We start from the raw sequence: 22,907 nt of genomic DNA on the forward strand, positions 1-22,907 counted from the left end.
ATCATATGGTAAGTTATATACCCAGCCTACTATGTCCGAGATCCTATATGCGACCCTAGAATGGCCGAGATACAGAGCCTAGTATGGCCGAGCGCCTATGAGCTAGCCTACCATGGCAGAGCAGCTATACTTACCGAGCCATATAGTGTCAGACAACTACTTTATTTATTATATTGAGAGAGTTGAGTCAGTATCACCAGGTAAGCATATCTTCAGATTATCTTTGTTTCTGAGTTATTTTCAGTTATTATATTATCAATTCAGTCTCAACTTTCAGTTATTTTATTGACTTACACAATCGGTACATTATTTTGTACTAACATCCCTTTTGCCGGGGACGCTACATTTCATGCATATAGGTCCCGATAGATAACTGGATAGACCTTCCCAGCAGACAGAGTCAATCATCACCTTGGTCGGTAAGCTCCACTCCCTCGGAGTTACCAGGTCTAGACCTTGGAGTCCATTTTTTATAAAGGTTTGATGTGTAGGTCAAGGCCTTATCCTGACCTTCATACAGTTATCTCTAAAGGCTTGTAGACGAGTCTTGTATATTTTGGATATAAGTAAACGTTCATCGCGGCTTCGTCAGCCTGCACAATTATATATATATATATATATATATATATATATATATATATATATATATGCTTTTGGGTATGTTTACCCCTCATATGAGAGAGACATTATTTTTAGATGATTCAGAATATGGTCTTATCATCCTAAGTTGAGGGTTACCCCTCCAGAGTTCACAGTTAAAGAGTTTTATGCTCGGGCGTCAGGTTTGGGACATTACAAACTTGGTATCAGAGCAGTTCTATATTAGGAAGTCTATAAGCCATGTCTAGTAGAGCTACAATCTGTGTTATGAACCATATTATATAAACAGGAAGCTACAAGGTATTTAGGAGTCTTTTACCCTTCTTTCAAATACAAATCGTGCCATAGAGCCGAGTCATAAGAGTTCGAGACAAGACTTATGTTTGCTAATGATATAGAGATTCTTTTGAAGTAGAAAAATTATAGCTATCTAGAGGGGTAAAAAGCAACAGCTAAGGGCATTAGTAGAGAGAGAATTCTTGCTGACATGGCCCTGTTTGAGGCCCTATTAGATCGTGCATGCCGGATGGTCCACTCTAGAATAGTACTTTCAGATATGAATACTAGAACATTCAGAAATATCAGAAGACATGTAGTGGAATCCTAGAAGGAATAAATATTTACCTTAGTATGACTCCCGCCCTTAGTGAAAAGATAATATTAGGCGACTCGAAGAGCCAGCGAGATTGCTTAAGGGGAGATAAAAGTTAAAGAATGTTTTGTTGAAGTTTTCAGAATAAGGTAATAGATAAAGATATTATGAGGAGAATAAAAAGAGAGTAAATAAAGAATTATGAGTAGGATGTAATAAAAGGGTGATAAAGGTAAATCATAATATGACAAATGACAGGGTCTATAATCATGTAAAGGAAAAGACAAAAGATGACAGGCCTTGTGACTATAAAGGAGTATATTCCATAAAGTCATATTCTTATTTCAACAAATGAGTTGGTTACTCCAACATGATTACTAGAAGGCTAAGTTGTACCCCCGGAGTAATAGAAATTAGTGTGGGCTAGTAAACAAGAAAATAAAATTGAACATGTTTTAGGGACCGAAGGATTTGATATAGTCGGCATGGTGAGAATTTTGGAGATCATGTTTCGACAATAAGAATGGACAACGGAATATAACCTTTAAAGGTCATTTATGAAGATGCTTCCCTAAGGCAAGTACTCTGAGCGGAGTTAAGCTTAAGGGACAAAGTATGCTAGTTACACTAGCTGTCACTCTCGCGCTTAAGAGCGGTTAGACTGTTGCGAAGCGCCTATGAGCGAACCCAGAATGGCCGAGCGCCTTTGAGCAAGCCCAAGTGTCCTACTGTGGCCGAGCGCCTATGAGCGAGTTCAAAATAGCCGAGATACAGATCATAGTATGGCCGGACGCGTATGAGCGAGCCTACTATGGCAAAGTAGTTATACATACCGAGCCTTATAGAGCCGGAAAACTATTTTACTTAATATATTGAGAGAGTTGAGACAGTATCAGAAGGTAAGCATATCTTCAGATTATCATTGACTCCCAGTTATTTTCAGTTATTATATTATCAGTTCAGTCTCAACTTTTAGTTATTCTGTTGTCTTACATAATCGGTACATTATTTCATACTGACGTCCCTTTTGCCAGGGATGCTGCATTTTGTGCCCGCAGATCCTGATAGATAGCTGGTTAGACCTTCCCAGCAGACAAAGTCAAATATCTGCTTGGTATGTAAGATCTACTCCCTCGGAGTTACCAGGTCTAGACCTTGGAGCCCATTTTTATACAGGTTTGATGAGTATGTCGAGGCCTTGTCCTGACCATGATAGAGTCATCTCTAGAGGCTTGTAGACCAGTCTTGTATATTTTGTATATCAGTAGATGTTCATCCGCTTCGTCGGCCTGCACAGTTATATATATAAGATTTTTGGTATGTTTACCCCTCAGATGAGGGAGACATTATTTTTTGATGATTCAGAATATGCCTCATTGGCTTAAGTTGAGGGTTAACCCTCTAGAGTTTACAGTTAAAAAGTGGTATGCTCAAATCGAGTATGGCACCGGGTGCCGGCCATGCCTCTACAGGTTTGGGGCGTGACACTATGATCGCACTTAAGGATAATAAATGAACATATTAGACTATTATGGAATGTTGAATTGCATGGTTTGCCATAGTATCTCTTATTCACGTTAATATTCATCCGCATTCTATTATTTAGTCCTGGTGTTCCTTTATTACATTGTGTCGTATGCATATACATGAGTTGGCGAGTTGATAGTGAGAATGGTTAAGTATTTGGAACAAAGGACATTATAAACGAATATTGATTATGGATTTTAGCATTATTTGTGGATCGGGTTGCATGCCGCAATGGCTCTTGGATATGGATTCGTCCCTCCGTAGTCAGGTGATTACCAATGTTACTTTGGGCCCTATGAGCGCATATCATCATATTTATATTAGTTTGAATACTTGGCCAGTGTCGAACAAATTTATTAGTTCTGTGAGTTTTTGAGATTTGATCATGATCACGCATATGCAATCTAGATTCATGCAGTAGCTCTCATATTATACATTTTAATCGATTTATTTAGTGATTTTGGAAGTACTTGAGATATTGACTTGTATTGTGCTTCCTTTACCTGAAAAGCATGTCTAAATAGCATATATTAATTTGCATTTTCCTTTGAATCCATATGATGATATCATGACTTATCTACTACTTTATTTTATGCTTTAACTTGGTCATCACTGAGTGTCAGTGTTGACCACTCGTTACTACTTCTTCGAGGCTAGACTTGATACTTACCTAGTACCGGCGTTTTGTACTCATACAATACTTTTGCACATTTTGCTTAGGTTCTGAGGCTGGTACCAATCATACCCGTCCATTTACATAGATATTTGCATCGGAGACTTCGTGATGAGATGCCTTATTATTCGATCCACAGCAGATAGAGTCCCCCCTTATTTGATTATCTATTTTTTCCTTTGTTTCTTCTAGACAAATATTGTTACTTTGATAGACATTGTTCACTCTTATTAAATGCTTGTGATATTGTAACACCAGGCTTTGGGCATTGCTAGATAAATTTTGATATGGTTTAGAGCATGTCTTAGATATTTGTATCTTTATATAGTTTTTAAGACTATTTTCGTTTTTATGTTTTATCATCACTCTGTAAAAAAAGTTAATAAATTAGCTTATGCTATTGTTATTGTGTGTTAGCATGCCTAGCAAGCATGTTAGGCACCATCACAATCTTTGGTGGGATTTTGGTTGTGACAACTTAGTATTAGAGCTCTAGGTTCTAAGGGTCTCATAAATGATGAGTAGGCCTAGTAGAGTCTTATGTTTTGGTTGTGACAACTTAGTCTTATGTTTTATGTTTTATCATCACTCTGTAAAAAAAGTTAATCAATTAGCTTATGCTATAGTTATTGTATGTTAGCATGCCTAGAAAGCATGTTAGGTACCATCACGATCTTTGGTGGGATTTTGGTTGTGACAACATAGTATTAGAGCTCTAGGTTCTAAGGGTCTCATAAATGATGAGCAGGCCTAGTAGAGTGTTATGGAGCCACATATAGATGTTAGTATCTATCTACAAGTGTCTATATGGATTTAAGAAATTTCCTTTTCTTCATTCCTCAGTGTTGCATTGACTATTGTCTAAATCTAAATCTTTCTCTTATAGTTTCTCACTAATGGTGAGAACTCGCACTTTAGCTGTACCAGCTGGTGTCAGAGAGGCAGTATCATCATTTGTAGCAGGGAGAGCCAGAGGTCTGGGTAGGGCCAAGGCTCCCTCCAAGGGACACATAATTACACTGAGAGGTAGAGCACCTACCATAGCTCAAGGGAACACCATAACATTATAAGTGGACCCAGCAGAAGATTAGGTGGAGGATCAGATTATTGATGATCCTGTTGAGGCCCTAGTGCTAGCTCAGCATGCAGAGGCTTTTGTTGTCGCACCAGTGTTTCATGAGGCTATGGCCAAGATGGTCAGTTTTATCGATTCTTCGACTTAGGCTCGAGAGTTTCTAGTGCACCCAACCATATCTCTAGCTGAAGGGGGATCTGACACCCCGGTCATTCATACTCTAGAGCAGGATGCAATGATGTTTCAGACACCGTGTGTATTGCTAGGTGGTGTTGGGTAGCCTATAGTGGTAGCTAGATCCTCCTCATTTGATGGTGACACTTCTGATGATGCATATGATTTTCTAAACCTATGTCATTAAATACTTCGTAATTTGGCCTTGGTGGAGTCTAATTGTGTGGACTTCACTATATTCTAGTTAAGAGGGGCTGCTAGGAGATAGTGCTAGACATATGAGCTGGGTAGGCCAGCATGTTCACTACCCTTAATTGGACCTAATTTTCGCACTTTTTCTGGAGATGTATATCTCGCACTCTAGGAAGGATGAGTTGAGAGGTTAGTTTGAGCACCTTTAGCAAGATTGTGTGATTGTGACCTAGTATAAGTCAATATTCAAATAATTGTCATGTCATACTGCTTTTTTTTAATCTCCATCGAGGTAGCAAAAGAGAGGTGATTTATTGAGGGTTTGCTTTGTGGTATCAGGATTTCTATGGCCCGAGAGTAAAGGGTCAAGATAAGTTTTCATCATGATATGGAGATAGCTCAGAGGATCGAGCATATCCATAGTCAGGGGAGAGAGACTATGATGAGGGATAAGTGCACTCATCGTTCTGGTAGTTTCTGTGGTACCTCATCTAGAGGTAGAGGTTAGATTTGTAGAGACCATCGTGGTAGGCCAGCTTATTCCATGAAGCATATGTCCAGGGTTGCAGTGTATCGACCATCCTTTAGCACTCTAGTTCTATGTCTATCAGTTTCCTCCCAGTGAGTTTGTATCGTGCTACGTCTGTTCAAGTTTCTTCTAGTGGTTATGCGGGACATCAGGGATAGATTTAGGTTCAGTAGCCTCCACCGTCTAGGGTTATTTTGAGTGCAGAGAGCTTGGCCATGTGAGAAGGCATTTCCCTAGACTTTCTAGAGGTGTAGCTCCACAGATTTCTCAAGCAATAGTTCCCACTCCAGTTGCTTCATTCCCTACCCAGTCAGCTAGAGAGGGAGGCCATGCAGTCATAGGTCATCCTCGAGGAAGAGGCCAAGTTTTTAGAAGTTAGATAGATAGTGGTCAGGCTCGATGCTATGCTTTTCTGGGTAGACCAAGGTAGTGGCCTTAGATGATATGCTTACGAGTAAGGTATTAGTCTGTCATAGAGATGCTTCTGTGTTGTTTGACCCGGGGTTTATCTATTCCTATGTGTCATCATATTTTCGTCTTATTTGGATACGCTGCGTGGTTCTTTTGATATGCCTATTCATGTATCTACACCTGTTAGTGATTGGATTGTGGTGGATCGTGTATTTTTGTCTTTTGTGATTACTATGGGGTTATGAGACTAGGGTATTGCTTAATATAGTAATATTTGATGTGATTTTGGGTATGTATTGGCTATGTCTGTATAATGCTATTCTTCATTGTCACAATAAGACTATGACGTTGGCTATTCTAGGGTTTCCATGGTTAGAACGATGGTGTTATCTTGGTCATACACCTAGTAGATTAATTTCATTTATGAAGGCTCAACCGATGGTTGAGAAAGGGTGTTTTACGAATCTAACTTTTGTTAGATATTTTAGTGCTAATACTCCTACTGTTGATTCCATTTTTGTGGTGAGGGAGTTTACATATGTGTTCCCTGCAGACATGCTGGCCACACCATCCCATAGGGATATTGACTTTGGTATTGATTTGGTGTCGGGCACTCAGCCCATTCTATTCCACTGTATTGCATGGCTCTAGATGAGTTGAAAGAGTTTAAGGAGAAATTGCAAGAATTGTTAGATAAGGGATTCATTAGATCGAGTGTTTCTTCTTAGGGTGTGTTGGTGTTGTTTATGAAGTAGAAGGATGGTTCCATGAGGATGTGTATTGATTACAGGTAGTTGAACAAGGTCACCATCAAGGATGAGTATTCATTGCATCATATTGATGATTAATTTTATTATCTTTAGGGTGCCAGGGTGTTCTCAAAAATTGATTTGATGTCAGGCTATCACCTGTTGAAGATTAAGGATTCCAACATTCCTAAGACGGCTTTCAAGAGTCATCATGACATTATGATTTTTTTGTGACGTCTTTCGGTTTCACTAATTCCCCAAAAACTATCAAGCATTTGATAAACAATATGTTCCAGCCTTATTTGGATTCTTTTATCATTGTGTTCATTGGTGTTATCTTGGTATATTCCCATAGTGCTGAGGAGCACGAGTAGCATTTGAGGATTTCCCTCCAGGTTTGAGGGAGAAGAAATTGTATAGTAAGTTCTCAAAGTTTGAGTTTTGGTTGGACTCAGTGGCATTCTTAGGACACATGGTGTCTAGTGATAGGATCAAGGTTGACCCAAAAATAAATGAGGCAGTTTAGAGTTGACATTCTACTGCTATAGATATTAGGAGCTTCATGGGTTTGACTGGTTACTATCATTGCTTTCTGGAGGGTTTCTCATCTATTACAGTTCTATTGACCATGTTGACTCAAAAAGGCACTCCATTTAGATGGTCTGAAGAGTGTGAGGAGAGCTTTTAGAAGCTCAAGATTGTTTTGACTACAACTCCAGTTAGTATATTACCTTCAGGATCGGGGATGTATGGTGTCTATTATAATGCTTTGCACGTTTGCCTTGGGTGTGTGTTGATGCAGGATAGTAGGTTGATTGCTAGCGCATCACACTAGTTGAAGTCCCATGAGAAGAACTATCGGATACATGGTTTGGAGTTGTCATCTATTGTGCACGCACTCAAGATTTTGAGGCATTAATTATATGGCATGTCTTGTGAGTTGTACACCAATCGATGGAGTCTCCAGCATCTGTTCAAGCAAAACGTTTCGATGAGGCAGCGGATATGGTTTGAGTTGTTGAAGGACTATGATATCACTATCTTGTATCATCTGGGTAAGGCAAATGTGGTAGTGGATTCCTTGAATAGGAAGGCAGAGAGCATTGGGAGTTTGGCATTTATTCCAGTTGTGGAGAGGCCTTTGTCTATGGATGTTCAGTATTTTGCTAATAGATTTACGAGATTGGATATTCTGAGCCTAGCACATTCCTTGTTTGTGTTGTTGCGTAGTTGTTCTTGTCTGAGCGCATCAAGGCTTGTTAGTATGGTGATCCACATTTGATTGTCCCTAAGGAAACAGTGTTGCGAGGTGGTGCTAAGGAGGTGGCTATTGGTGATGATTATGTATTGCGAATTCTAGATCAGATTTGTGTTCCGAATGGTGATGGTTTGAGGGAGTTGATTCTTGAAGAGGCTCATAGTTTGCGATATTATACACACCTAGGTGTTACGAATATGTATCGTGACATGAAGAGGAATTATTTGTGGCAGAGAATGAATAAGGACATTGTTGGGCACGTGATTAAATTTTTAGTAGGTCATGTATGAGCATTAGAGATCAGATGGTTTGATTCAGAGGTTAGATATACCAGAATGGGTGTGAGAGCGAACTACTATGGACTTTGTGGTATTTCCATGGTGAGATTTGATGTTTTTTGGGTCATTACGGAGAGATTGACCAAGTCTACGCATTTCTTTCCAATCGAGACTTCTTATACTTCAGAGAAGTTGGCTTATATCTACATCATAGTAATTGTTAGGTTGCATGGTGTGCCACTTTCTTTCATCTCTGATCGGGGCACTCAGTTTATATTGCACTTTTGGAGAGCTGTGCAATGTGAGCTGGAAATGTATGAGGAGTTGAGTGTTGAATTTCTCTCTCATATAGATAGGCAATCCTAGCGGACCATTAAAATCTGACAGGATATGTTGAGAGCCTGCGTTATTGATTTCAGAGCCTAGTGCGATCAGTTTCCTCCATTATTGGAGTCTGGTTACAACAACAGCTACCAGTCTAGGATCTAGATGACTCCATATGAGGAATTGTATGGGAGACAGTGTCAATATCCGATTGGTTGGTTTGAGCGTAGTGACTCTTGGTTTTGGCACAGATTGTTTTCGTGATATTGTAGAGAAGGTGAAGTTGATTCAGGAGTGGCTTCATAAAATGCTCTCCAAGTAGAAGATATATGCTGATAGGAAGGTTCATGATGTGGCTTTCATGGAGGGTGAGAACGTTCTTTTCAGAGTTTCACCTGTGAAGGGCGTGATGAGATTTGGAAAGAAGGGTAAGTTGAGCCCTTGGTATATTAGTCCATTTGAGGGGTTATAGAGAGATGGTGAGGTGGCTTATAGGCTTTCTTTGCCACCCAAATTGTTAGGAGTTTGTCTTGTATTTCATGTATCTATTCTTCGAAAGTATCCTGAAGATCAGTCACATGTGTTTGGATTTCAGTTCAGTGCAGTTAGATAAGAATTTTTCTTATGAAGAAGAGTTAGTGGCAATTTTGGATAGGCAGGTTTGGAAGTTTAGATCGAAAAAGAATGCATCGGTAAAGTTTCAGTGGAGAAATCAACCGGTCAGGGAAACGACTTGGGAGACTGGGAATGATATGCGGAGTAGATATCCTCATTGTTTTCGAATTTCAGGTATCATTCTAACACATTCGAGGATGAATGTTTATTTAAGAGGGGGGAGATTTAACGACACGAATGGTTATTTTATATATTTGAGCCTTGTTTCCTTATTTGTTTCTTCCCGTATGTCTGTTTGGTTTTTGGGACTTGAGGGGTTGGTTGGTTTGGTTTTGAGAAGGTTTGAGAGTGATTGGAACACTTAGTTCTATTATTTGAAGCTTAAGTTTTGAGAGTTGACCAAGGCTTATTTTTTGAGTAGACGACAAGAGATTGGTGATTTGATGGTTCCCATGAGTTTGTAGGGTGATTTTTGCGTTCGAGTATGTTTGGATTTGAATTTGGAGAATCCTAAAAGGTTTTGGCTCTATTTGCTAGAAGTCGGCAATTTGAAGGTATGGAGAGTCCACAGATTTGACCATGAGTTGAATTTCATGTTATCGTGTATCGATTGGTGTGCCGAGAATTTGGATAGGTTCATTTGGTTGATTAGAATTTGGGTGCAAAGTATGGTTGGAATCCAAAATGCGTATATGGACGTGTTCGGCATAGTTACAATGTTTGAAACTTAAAAGAAGGATTTTGATCTTCGATTCTTAGTTTTGATATTAGTTATGGAATTTTGAGCATTTGGATAAGTTTGGATAAGGTATTAGGACTTTTTGGTATTATTGGATGGGGCTCGGGTGTGTGCCGGATTAATTTTAATCTATTAGGAGTGGTTTGGCAGGTCTGCTACTACTGTCTGGCACCTGCAATGGTTTGTTTTTCGTAGGTGTCAGGTAGCATAAGCAACATAGGGGGTCGCACATGCGAGGAAGGAGTTGAGGGACTGTAGACGTGGAGGTTCTGCGCATGTGTGCATCCACAGGAGTGAGTCCTTGTGTGAAGAAGTGGAACACTTACGTGGAAGGGAAGTCAAGCAGCCCAGGGTGTTCTCACAGATGCTAGCTTATTTCCGCATAAGTGGTTTCGCACCTGACATGAGGGTTCTAAGTCAAGTTTTAGTCCATTTTTAATTATTTAGAGCTTTGGAGCTCAGTAAGAGGCAATTGTTGATGAGATTTTTATCACTATTTTGACGGTAAGTAATTTCTATTTTGAGTTGATTATATACCTTGTTTTCCCATAGATTTAAACACTTAGAATATGAAATCGAAAGAGAAATTTTGAAGTTTTTGTCTACACTTTAAGAGAGTGTGTTTTGAATATTTGGGTGTCTATTTGGACTTGGTTTTTGAATCTAATCATATATTTGGACTCAAGGGGTTATGGGCAGCCAGGTCTACCCCTTGACTCATGTTTTGACCATGTAGGTCCGAGTTGACTTTTGTTCACTTTTGGGGATTTGATTAAAACTTGAAGATATATTCTTTGAAGTTGATTTCTCTGGCTTGGTTTGACGTTATTGAGTTGTATTTGACTAGATTTGAGTCATTTGTAGTTGAATTTTGATGGTTAGGCGTTTGCTGATTTAAGCTTATCGGGTGGAGGTAAGTCTCTTGTTTATCCTTGTATGAAGGAATTCTTCCCATAGGTGATTCATTTGTTACTTGCTACTTGATTTAGGTGCTTCGTATATATTAAGTGACGAGCATATATGCGTGGCTAGGTTATGTCTATAGCCCACTAGAGTTAGGCTTATATTATTCCTTGTTGAGACATGTATGAATTGTTATTCATGTTTTGTTAATTCTATGACTACATGATGAATCTTAAATATGCTTAGAGACTATGCTATAGTCATGACTTGATGATTTGAACATGACAGATTTATTTCACCATGTTGGGCTTTCTACTTTAGCTATATTCATGTAATTCCCGTATTTGACTTTTGACTTTGTGATTATTAACTCTTGTTACTAATGTTTGATATCATGATCAGACTTAAGGATGAGTAATGAACATATTGGATTTTTATGAAAAGTTAAATTATATGGTTATCTATATCTATCTCTTATTCATATTAACATTCATTTGCATTATATTATTTTATCCTGTTACGCCTTTATTACATTATCTCACATACATATACATGAGTTGAAGAGTTGGATATTGACAAAGGTTGAGGATTTGGCACGAAAGACCTTATGAGCAACTATTGATTATGGATTTTAGTTTTATTTGTGGATTGAGTTGCACACCTTAACGTCATTTGGATTTTATTTGTCCCTAGAGTCAGGTGATTACCCATGTTAATTTGGGATCTGTGAGCACACATACTCAGATTGGTATTAGTTTGGCCACTTAGCCAGTGTCAGGCATGTGGATTGGTTTTGTGAGGTGATGAGATTGGATCATGAGCATGCATATGCATTCTAGATTCATGCAGTAGCTCTCATATATGCATTTTGATCGGTATATTTCATGATTTTTGAAGTAATTCAAAAATTGACTCGTATTATGCCTCTTTACCTGAAAAGCATGTCTGAATAGCAAATATTAATGTGCATTTGCCTTTGTATCCATTTGATAATATCATGCCTTATCTACCACTTTATTTTATGATTTTACTTGTTTATCACACCGCTAGTGAGTGTCAGTATCGATTCCTCGTCACTACTTATCCGAAGTTAGACTTGATGAATACTGAGTATTGTGATTTTGTACTCATATTACACTTCTGCATATTTTGTGCAGATTTTGTGGCCGGTACTAGTCATACCCATCCACCTACATACAAATTTGCATTGGAGACCTCGTGGTTTTGAGGCCGGTACCAGTCATACCCTTCCACCTACATACAAATTTGCATTAGAGAACTCGTGGTGAGCTGCCTTATTGTTTGATCTATAGCACATGGAGTCCCCCCTCCTTTTATTATCTATTCATGTCCTGTCACGACCCAAAATCCCAACCAATCAGGGTTATGATGCTGCCTAACACGCTCTTTAGGCAAGCCAACACCATAAGTAAAATGGGAAGAAAATAAACAATAAATAACCGTCACCTGAACAAATAACATAACGTAAAATAACTATGTGATAGCATAATAAGTTATAAGACTAATAACTAGCATAAATCACCCCAAGATTTGGTGTCACGAGTAGATAAGCTTCTAAATACAAGGTTCTGAATGAAATACAACATTGTCCAAACACAATTTAGACAACACGACGAAAATAGGAAAGTGACTCTAAGGCCTATGAATGGGATGAAGTTCTACCTTGAATCAGTATCTGGTATCCGCTAAGTACCTCTTGGGACTCCATTGATATCAATGTCAAAATCTGCACAAGAAGTATAAAAGTATAGTATGAATACAACCGACCCAATGTACTCAGTAAGTGTCGAGCCTAACCTGGACGAGGTAGTGACGAGTCTACAACTAGACACCTACTAAAAACCTATGCAATTATATACATAACGCAACAAAATAACAAATAAAGCATCAAAAGTAACAACGTGGTGGGGACCTGTAGAAAGGGCTACAAGCGGAAGAATTAGTAAGAATTGACAATAAACCTCTTTCAAAATAAGCACCGAAACCATAAAGTGAGGTCCATATTTGAAATATCAAGTCAAAGCAATAAAGTAAATAAGTTGTACGGCACCACCCTTCGTACTTTTACTCTCATCCTTGCCATATATCACAAATGCATATGCACGGCATCACCCTTCGTACTTTTACTCTCATCCTCACCATATATCATAAATGCAAGTACACCGCATCACCCTTCATGCTTTTACTCTCATCCTCACTTCATCATAATAAAAATGCATATGCACGGCATCACCCTTCGTGCTTTTATCCTCACATTAACTCAATCAATGATATCAATATGCAAATGCGGCACCACTACAAGAAAAACGACCTTTAAGGAAGGGAAATCTGGTCCCTAAAGAAACAAATCTTGTCCTAATACACAAAATTGTGATGGAAAAAAGTTGATCGCTACCCGTGTAATAGCTTCTTCCACTAAATATCAACAACGACGGGTTCAGCAACTTGGTCGCTAAATGTTTTTAGAGACTGTCAAAAAATCTAGTCGTTAAATACTTTTAGAGACTACATATCTCGTCCTAGTAGACGATTAATATTTAAACAGTTTTAGCGACCACTCTTCTCCTCCCTAATAGACGATAAATATATTATAAAAAATATATATATTTCGATCGTTAACCAGTTTTAGCGACCAACATTTAACTGGTCGTAACTTATCTTTTAGAAACGAGAAGCACGGGTCCCTATTTAAAATAATTATAGTAACTTTAACGAACGTATTTCTGATCTTTTATTAATCACAAGTCGTCATAAAGATCGATGTCATAAAAAAGTTATTTTTATCAATAAATATCAAATCTAAATATAAATAAAGTTATTAATTACATTGTTAATATCCCATGATGTTAGTTTCAATATTTGTTCAACACCTTAATAAAAAAACTTAGCTAACATCCTGAGCTAGACTATGATCTGAAGTTTTACATAACATTCCTAGAAAGATATTAATGAGCTTGTGTATCTTCCAAACTTGAATTTTGACTTGTAGCTTCAAAATTTTGAAAAGACGATGAATAACTATTGGTAAAAGAATATATGTAAATTTACACTAGCAATAGTTAACCTCTACCAACTGTAGATAGTTGTCCCAATCTTCCCCATGTCACCCTACCCTCCCCTCCTGCCCAAAGCCCGAGCATTAATCTTCCCCCAAGCAATAAATTATGCTAATCTCTTTTTGCATTTTTCTTGCAACTCCTTTCCATTTACTTATCCCAAAACTACAAACATGAACAAATATAAATATACGTTTCCCCTGTTTGAATAGTAATTCTTCAAACATACAATAAGCTACAAATATGAATATACTTCAGAGAAATCAAATTATAAAATTAGGAATCACAACTCAATAATCTTTTTAATCATTATACAAAAAAAGAAACAAAATTATGAAATCTTTTACCAATTTAATGTTAGAGAAGAAGGATACGAAGAAGTCGAATCCAACGAAGCAATAAAGCGAATTCCACCTTCGAGAAGAAAAAGAGCAATTCAGAAGAGGAGGCATACTTGGGATTCGCAAATGAGCGACGTTGAAAACTAGGGTAGACCTGCGATTCATGAACCAACAAATTTTCAACCTTTGCTTTGACAAAAACAAATTTTGAGAGATGGATAGAGGGAGGCAGAGTTGTGTTGTGTTTATTAGAGAGTAGGACGGAGTATTTGTGACATGGGAAAACAGAGAGTTTCTTTAATCTTAAGAAATTGTAATTTTAGTATATTAGTTTTGGCGCCTGTTTTTTAGATAATAATATTTTTTTTAATATTTTAGTATTATATTTGGCAGTATTCTCTCCCTCTCATGGCCCCTCAATTATAATTTGAGACCAGTTACTAATTTCTTTAGGGACTAGAATTAATACCTTCGCAAAAAAAGAAAGCATTAAGGATCACAATATAATTTCGTCCCAATACATATACTTTTAGAGACGGGATTATTAACTCATCCCTAAATGTTGCTCGCAGATAAGGCTTTTTCTTGTAGTGTACGGCAACACCCTTCGTGCTTTTCACTCTTTATCACCAAGCAGCAACAACAACCAAATCTATCAAGTAAGGTGGGAAACAAATTTCATCCTCAACACTAGTGTTAGAATAAGCAAACTCAACTTTCAAATCATCACGATTTCAACATAAGAAATAAACACGAAAACAAATAGCCAAAGAATAAACGATTTATCAAAAGCATGGAAGGCATAGTAAATGAAACAACGTGGTACTAGTAAGGCAAATTTCACCTGCATGCATTAACCCATGATAGTGCATATACACTCATCACCTTGAATATATGTCGTCGCCGCACATAATCGTTAATAGACCAAACAATTTGTAATTCCCTCAAGTCAAAGAAAACCATGACACTTAGCTCTTTCCAGAGTCAAATCAATAATAAACCATAGCGTTTCCTTTAGAACAATCTGACAAACAAATCTAATCTAGCCAAATATAGTTCAAACAATTTGAAACAAGCTTTAGAAACTACTCACGAGTGAAAAAAGTTTAATCTCTAATGACATTAAACATCAACGAAATTCAAACTTGGGTCCGCTTGGTCGAAATTCAAGATACGGACCAAATCATAATTCCACATTCACCCCCGAGCCCCAATATATTTTTTGTTTTAAAATCCGACCCCAATTCGAGGTTTAAATCTCAATTTTACCAAATTCCTAAATTCTATCCAAAACCCCTAATTTCTACCTTTAAACTACTAATTTAGGAATAAAATCATTGGGTATTATTGAAATACATAAAAACTAGTTGAAAAAGTAGTAACTAATAATGTTGGGAAGAAAATCTCTTAATAAATCTCTCAAATCCGTGCTCTAGGTCTCAAAATTGGTGAAAGATAGTGAAATCCCGATTTCAACTTTTAAAATAATTGGGCTTCAGGTGCTCTTTGCGTTCGCAGAGCACCTGCCGCATTCACGAAGTACACAGGCCAATTGGCCTTCGAGTTCGTGAGGTCTTCTATCAAAGCCTCCGCGAAGCCATCACCCCATCCAAGCCTCCGTGTTCGATATCAAGAGGTCACGTTCGTAATGGAGACCTTATCTGCCTTCCCCAAACATTCCAAACCTACGCATTTGTGTGAGGTTTTTTGCGTTCGTGAAGGAAAGTCGCCCAATCCTTTGCGTTCGCGAGCTTCCCGTCACGTTCGCGTAGTATAACCTACCCCCACTCCCAAGTTTCCCTTTCGCGATCGCGAAGCACTGAGACACACGAGAAAAACCAACTAACTTTAAAAGGAAAAAATGGTACGAAATCAATCAAAATTTCACCCAAGCCCCTCACCCCCCTCCCCGGGCTCCAATACGAACATTCAACAAGTGTAATAACATCATACAAACTCTCTCTCCTGCTCAATTCATCAAAATAACATCAAATATCGAAAGTTGATCATTGAAACTCTAGATTTTTCAATGTTTAAAACTCATTTTCCAACATTCCAAATAAAGCGCTGAAACTCACTTGGGTCTCCGGGGACCCCAACCAAACATGCATAGAAGCCAAAAAACATAATACGAACCTACCGGAAGAGTCAAAATACCAATATGAGGCTTTTTACCAAGAACTTTTATAGTGGTCAGCTCTAGTTGTTTTTAAAGATAAAAATTACATTTTCATAAAAATTTCACATAAAATAGTTTCAAAAACAGACACAGACCATGAACACAAGTCATATAACATCAAATAAATCTATTAGAGGTATCGGAACACAAAAATAAAGGATAGTACTCAAAATGACCTATCGGATCGTCACATTTTTAACCTCTACAAGAAACGTTCGTCCTCGAATGGACATAGATGTTTACATGCACTGGTAAAAAGGTGCGGGTATCTACTCCTCAAATGAGAATAAGACTCCCACGTAGCTTTCTCGATTGGTTGACCTCTCCATTGCTCTTTCACATAAGGAAAACACTTAGACCTCAACTTTCGAACCTACCGGTCTAGAATAGCCACCGCCTCTTCCTCATAGGTCAAATTCACATGAAGCTGCACTAAGATGAAGTATAATACATGTGACTTACCTCTTGGTACTTCCGAAGCATGGAGACAAAAAATACCAAATGTACCCCTACTAGGCTAGGAGGTAATACAACCCTATAAGTAACCTCCCCAGCTTTCTTCAAGTTCTAATTTGGGTCAATAAACCTCGGGTTCAACTTACCCTTCCTCCCAAACCGTATCACGCCCTTCTAAGAGAAACTCGGATAATAACCTTTTCACCCACCATGTAAGCCTCATCTCGAACCTTCCGATCTGTATAACTTGTTTTCTTGGAATGAGTTGTACGAAGTCACTCGTGAATCACCTTAGCCTTCTTCAAAGCATCACGGACCAAATCAGTGCCCAACAATCTATTATCACCGGGCCCAAACCACCCAACCGACGAACGACATGACCTCCTATTTAAGGCCTTGTACCAAACCATATGGATGCTCGACTGATAGCAGTTGTTGTAAGCAAACTCCGCTAGAGGTAAAAATTGGTCCCACTGACCCCTGAAATCCATAGAGCATGCGCACAATGTGTCCTCCAATATCTAAATAGTACCATAAAACTTTATGTCCATCTGGGGATAAAACGCGGTACTCAGCTCGACCCACATGCCCAACTCACACTGCAAGGCTCTCCAAAATGCAATGTGAACTATGTGCCCTAGTAAAAAATTATAGAAATAGGCACACTGTGCAAATGGATAATATCCCAGATGTAAATTTGAGGTAACCGCTCTGAAGAATATGAAGTTGTCACAAGAATGAAGTGTGTGTACTTAGTCAACCGATCCAGAATAACCCAGACTGCATCATATTTCCTCAACATCCGTCCAATCACAACCTCCTTAGCACCATCTTGTTGCATTGTGTCTTTCAATGCCAACAAGTGATGATCATCACACTGGTGAGCCTTGATATTCTCTAATGATGATGAATGTGCGACAACACAAGCAAGAACCCGGCTAGGCTCCGAAACATCAAACCTCACGAGCAGACTAGCCATGGCATGAATATTCATGTCTAGTGGCCTCTCCACTGCCAGTAAATATGCCAAATTTCCCATTCTCTCAATCTTTCTACACAATGCATCGACCACTATTTTGGCCTTCCCCGAATGGGATAATATGGTGATATAATAGTCCTTCAGTAATAGATGCTGGAGACTCTGATGGTCAGTATAGTCCTCACATGGTACGTCTTATAGATAGTGCCTCCAAATCTTCAGCGCGTGAACAATGGATGCAAACTCCAAAATCATACACAAGGTAATTCTTCTAATGAATCTTTAACTGGTGAGGCACGTAGGCAATCACCCTACCGTTATGCATCAACATTGCACCAATCCCAATGCGCGATGCATCACAATACACCGTGTAAAATCCCAAACTTGTAGAAAACACCAATACTAGGGTTGTAGTCAATGCAGTATTAAACTTCTAGAAGATCACCTCACACTCGCCGGGCAATTTAAAATGAGGACCCTTCTGGGTGAACTGGTCAATGGGGCGAAGATAGATGAAAACCCTTCCACGAACCGGCGATAATAATCCACCAAACCAAAGAAGATTTGAAACTCTATAGTTGATGTCGGTCTAGGCCAGTTCTGAACTGCCTCAGTCTTCTTAGGATCTACCTTGATACCCTCGAAAGATATATAATGCAATCGAGTCTAACCACAACTCACACTTTGAAAAAATTTCATATAACTGACGACCCTTCAAAGTCTGAAGTGCAATCTATGGGTCTTTCTAATGCTCCTCTTGACTGCGGAAGTAAACCAAAATATGATCAATGTAGACGATCTTGAATGAATTAAAATAGGACTTGAACACCCGGTTCATCAAATCCATAAAGGTTAATAGGGCATTGGCCAAGCCAAATGACATTACCAAGAACTCGTAGTATCCGTCCAGAGACCGAAAAGCTATCTTAGGGACATTTGATGCCCTAATCTTCACCTAATTTAGCCCTACTTCAAATCAATCTTGGGAAACACCTTGGCACCTTGAAGTTGGTCATATAAATCAGCAATTGTCAGCAACGGATACTTGTTCCTTACAATGGCCTTGTTCAGCTACCAATAATCTCTGCACATCCTCATCAATTCTTCCTTCTTCTTCATAAACAACACTGGTGCACTCCAGCACGAGATACTAGGTCTAATGAATCCCTTGTAAAGTAAATCCCACAACTGTTCCTTCAATTCATTCAATATAACAAGATCCATACAATATGGAAGAATAGAAATGGGTTGAGTGCGCTGAACCAAGTCAATGCAAAAGGCGATATCCCTGTCAGGTGGCATGCCTAGAAAATCTGTAAAAAACACCTCTGGGAATTCACTTACAACCATAACCGAATCCATATAAGGAACCTCCGCACTAGAATCATGGATATAAGCCAAATATGCCCAACACCCTGTCATCCCCCGAACTTGGGGGCGAGTCCGACACTCGGTGCCTTACTTATCCTTGCGTACCAACTTGGGACTAAGGGACTCTGAACATGTAATGTCATACTTTAGCCATGGGCTACATTGCAAGACCATTGCGAATGCTGACAAAAGATCCATATAAAGCTGGGCCGACAAGGCCATCATAACTACTACGGCTGGCAAACCAACAAAATATACATAAAGGCCTACAAGCCCAACATACTGCACTAACTGACAGGATATGTCTACAAGCCTCTACTAATGGATATACTATGTTCGGAAAAGGGCCCCGACCTACTCATAACATATATACATATATACACAAGATGCACATAAAGATCTAGAACCTGCAACTCCGAAGGGAATGGAGCTTACCGATCCACCTGAACTTAGGCAACAACTAATGTGGAGGTCTACCCGTCTGTCTATCTGAACCTGCACGCATGAAATGCAGTGCCCCCAGAAAAGGGACGTCAGAACGAAATAATATACTGAGTATGTAAGACAATATACTGAAAGCTAAAACTGAACTAATAATATAATAACTAAAAGTAACTGGGAGTCAAAGGTAATCTGAAGATATGCTCACCTGCTGATACTGACTCAACTCTCTCAATATAGTAGGTAAATAGATGTCCGGCCTTATAAGGCTCGGTATATATAACTGCTCTGTCGTAGTAGGCTCGCTCATAAGCGCTCGTCCATAATAGGCTTTGTATCTCGGCCAACTGGGCTCGCTCATAGGCATTCGGCCACAGTAGGCTCGGTATATAACTTACCATTTGATCAGAGGTTTCCCAATAGGGGCCTGCCTATCGATTATAGCTCGATTGTAATAAAAATACTGTAATATTGTATATATAGGCTCTATGCTCTCTTGACTGGAAGAAGACAATAATCAATTAAATATGAAGTCCCGATAAGGAGAATACTGTAATTTATGATAATAGGATAATTTATATAAATTCAGGAGTATGAACTTCTCTTTATGCCTCGTTATCAAACACATGTAATTACGAGAATATGCCAAAATGAAGGAAGGGCTTAGCCTTAACATACCTGAACTGATTCTCTTAACAATCCCTTTAACACATGTTAATTGCGGCAATACATGTAACAACGGATCGAAGTAGGGGAAAATCCATACGATATACTTGATAAATATTGTACCGTACTTCTTTAGAATCGCAAAATCCTGTTTCCGTAGCGTTATAAGGCCTCATATGAGATTCCCTTTGAGAATTCATCTATTAGCAAGTCTAGGTATTTCCCCTTAATGAATTAGGGGGTATTTTAGGAACAATCATTTAGGAAATCATGTGTTGTTGCATATTAATATTCTTCAAGTAATTTTTGTGTGATTTCCAAGCATCTTCAATTACATATAATATTTGGTAGTTTGCCTTTGTGAAATGGCACTTTGAATCTGCCATGGATGTAAGGGGAAGATTGAACCTCGGTGGCTATATGTGTGCCCTCAAAACATTTGTTGTAATAACTAGGAAAAACACGTAATGTTCTCCCTTTTGTTCAAAGAAAAGATCAAGATTATAATTGGTAAAAAGAGTTATCCATTTTAAAATCAAACATATCTTTTAAATTTTAGTATATCATATAGATTATTTCTAATACTTGAACCAAATAGTTCTCAAATTTCGCCACCTTACCAAATAACATTATGAGTCATTTAATTGGGGTAGGTTTGCTGCCACGTTGGGGGGTAGGCTTATCCAAAATTTATTCACTTAATTTTTTAATTAATTTATTAATCCCCAATTAACCAATAATTACTCAATCATCCACATAATTAAGAATTATCTCAAATTACTTAAAAAACTACTCACTTTTAACACACTTTGTACACCTTGCTATTATGGCCATGTGGTACCTTGTATGGCACCTAGTCCATAAATACCGGGTATTATAGCTCGAACTTTATTTTATCCCAAAATGTCAAACTTCGACGAAACTCATTTCCATCGATCCGCTTACCCTCTCACCTTCACGAATTTACTTATCACTTGTTTGAAATAGCGTAATACTTATAATCCCAAAATAATCGCATTCCCGAACTTACGTCGATTAACCTACGACGAAACATTAACATACGAAAATGCGAAATGTAACACCTCATTTCCGAGCTTTTATCAATTTACTTATGGCGTACTTCCTCGTACGAAAATATGGGGTGTAACATTATTCGTCCCCTTTGGAACATTTGTCCTCGAATGTTAACTGATGCACTTATAATTTTCATAACTTATGTCATCTGAATACTTTAGTACTTTCCATACCATTTAGGCAATTGTTCTGTGAACAAATTCAAAGGCCAGGGCATTCCCTCGTCTAGGCCTCTTTCCCACGCCACGACTTATGGTCAGAATCCTTCCAATCTCGTAATTGTTGCTATCTTTCATCATGCAGCCTGTACAACTCTGACCTTGTAAGTGTGCCTATGTGACTCTTCTCTCCTTTTTCCTCTAGCTTTTAGCCAATCTTTAGACTTTACTTTGTATACATATACAGAGCTTGATAAGATATCCCTCTAGGCATCTATGGGTATACTGAAGTTCTTTGCTCGGTACTTTGTTGAACTTACGAATATTGCTATATCTTGTTTCATAAAGCCCGTTATCTATCCGCACGATTTTATTGCATCTAGGTAGGTCATATTATACCATAATTCTTACTTCGATTTATCGTTACTGAGGACTGCAACCAAACTCCGGGTTACTTTTGTTGCTTATCCCATATGTATAAATCTAAGTCCTTTAATGCTTCTTAATTACTGTTCATCTTAAGAATGATGGTCTAATCTCATCTCATACTTTGTAACCTTTATCCATCCATTGTTGATTCACCTTAATACCGATAACTTGACCTCTTATGTGACATTACCGCTAGGGCTCACATCTCATCGGGAACATCTAAAATGATTAAACTGATCTACCTGGGGGCGATACTATACTTCCATAACCGTATTTCATAGCATTCCAATATGATTTACCTTATGTGGGTATCGTAATCCTGTACAATTCATGAAATTATTACTCAATCGCAGGCCTAAACATCACCCCTCATGTATCATAATTACCCCTTTATTCTATTACCAGGGCACCATTCATCTCTTATAAATGCTAATAGTCCTAGACTCCTTTGAGTTTATTCAGGCTTTACTGAGCTTTTTATAACTTTGAGAAACCATCATCTCTCTCGTTTTTGTGGGTTTAATCCCGAGGACTTATCCATTCTCGTCACCTTCTCACTCGCCCTTTCTTATCCTCACCCTGTCTTCCTAAAACCTTGTCGATTTACCATACTTTAGCTTGCGACCTACACATATCTATTTATATTACTCGCAACCTTCCTTCAACTTGCTTGCACCATAGATTTTTTTGTGTTATTCTGCAACACCAAGTGAGACATCACATCGTCTTCAACTCTTATTTACTTTATTAACTAGACCTCTCAGTACATAGAATCCATGGGCTTGAAATTATGCAACTGACGACGTCGTTATCACTCCTAAGTACTGAATCCCAGCGCTTCTGGCCTTCTATCTGAAGTATGAACTTTTCACAACCTTATGCTTTTGAGTATCTCGTATGTTGTCCACCTTTGCCTTAATTGCCTTAAAGTCCCGCATCACATCTTCTATCTCTTTCATGACCTCCCTTCCACACAGGTATAATTCACATCCACGACTTGAAGCTCTATTACAATACTTGCACCTCTGGTGCATACACAATCCGGTGGGGGCTTCATACTGACTTCTTATGAGGCTTGTACTTTTCTAATTGGATTT

The sequence above is a fragment of the Nicotiana tomentosiformis genome, chromosome 12 (genome assembly GCF_000390325.3).
Source record: "Nicotiana tomentosiformis chromosome 12, ASM39032v3, whole genome shotgun sequence".
Classification (NCBI taxonomy): domain Eukaryota; kingdom Viridiplantae; phylum Streptophyta; class Magnoliopsida; order Solanales; family Solanaceae; genus Nicotiana; species Nicotiana tomentosiformis.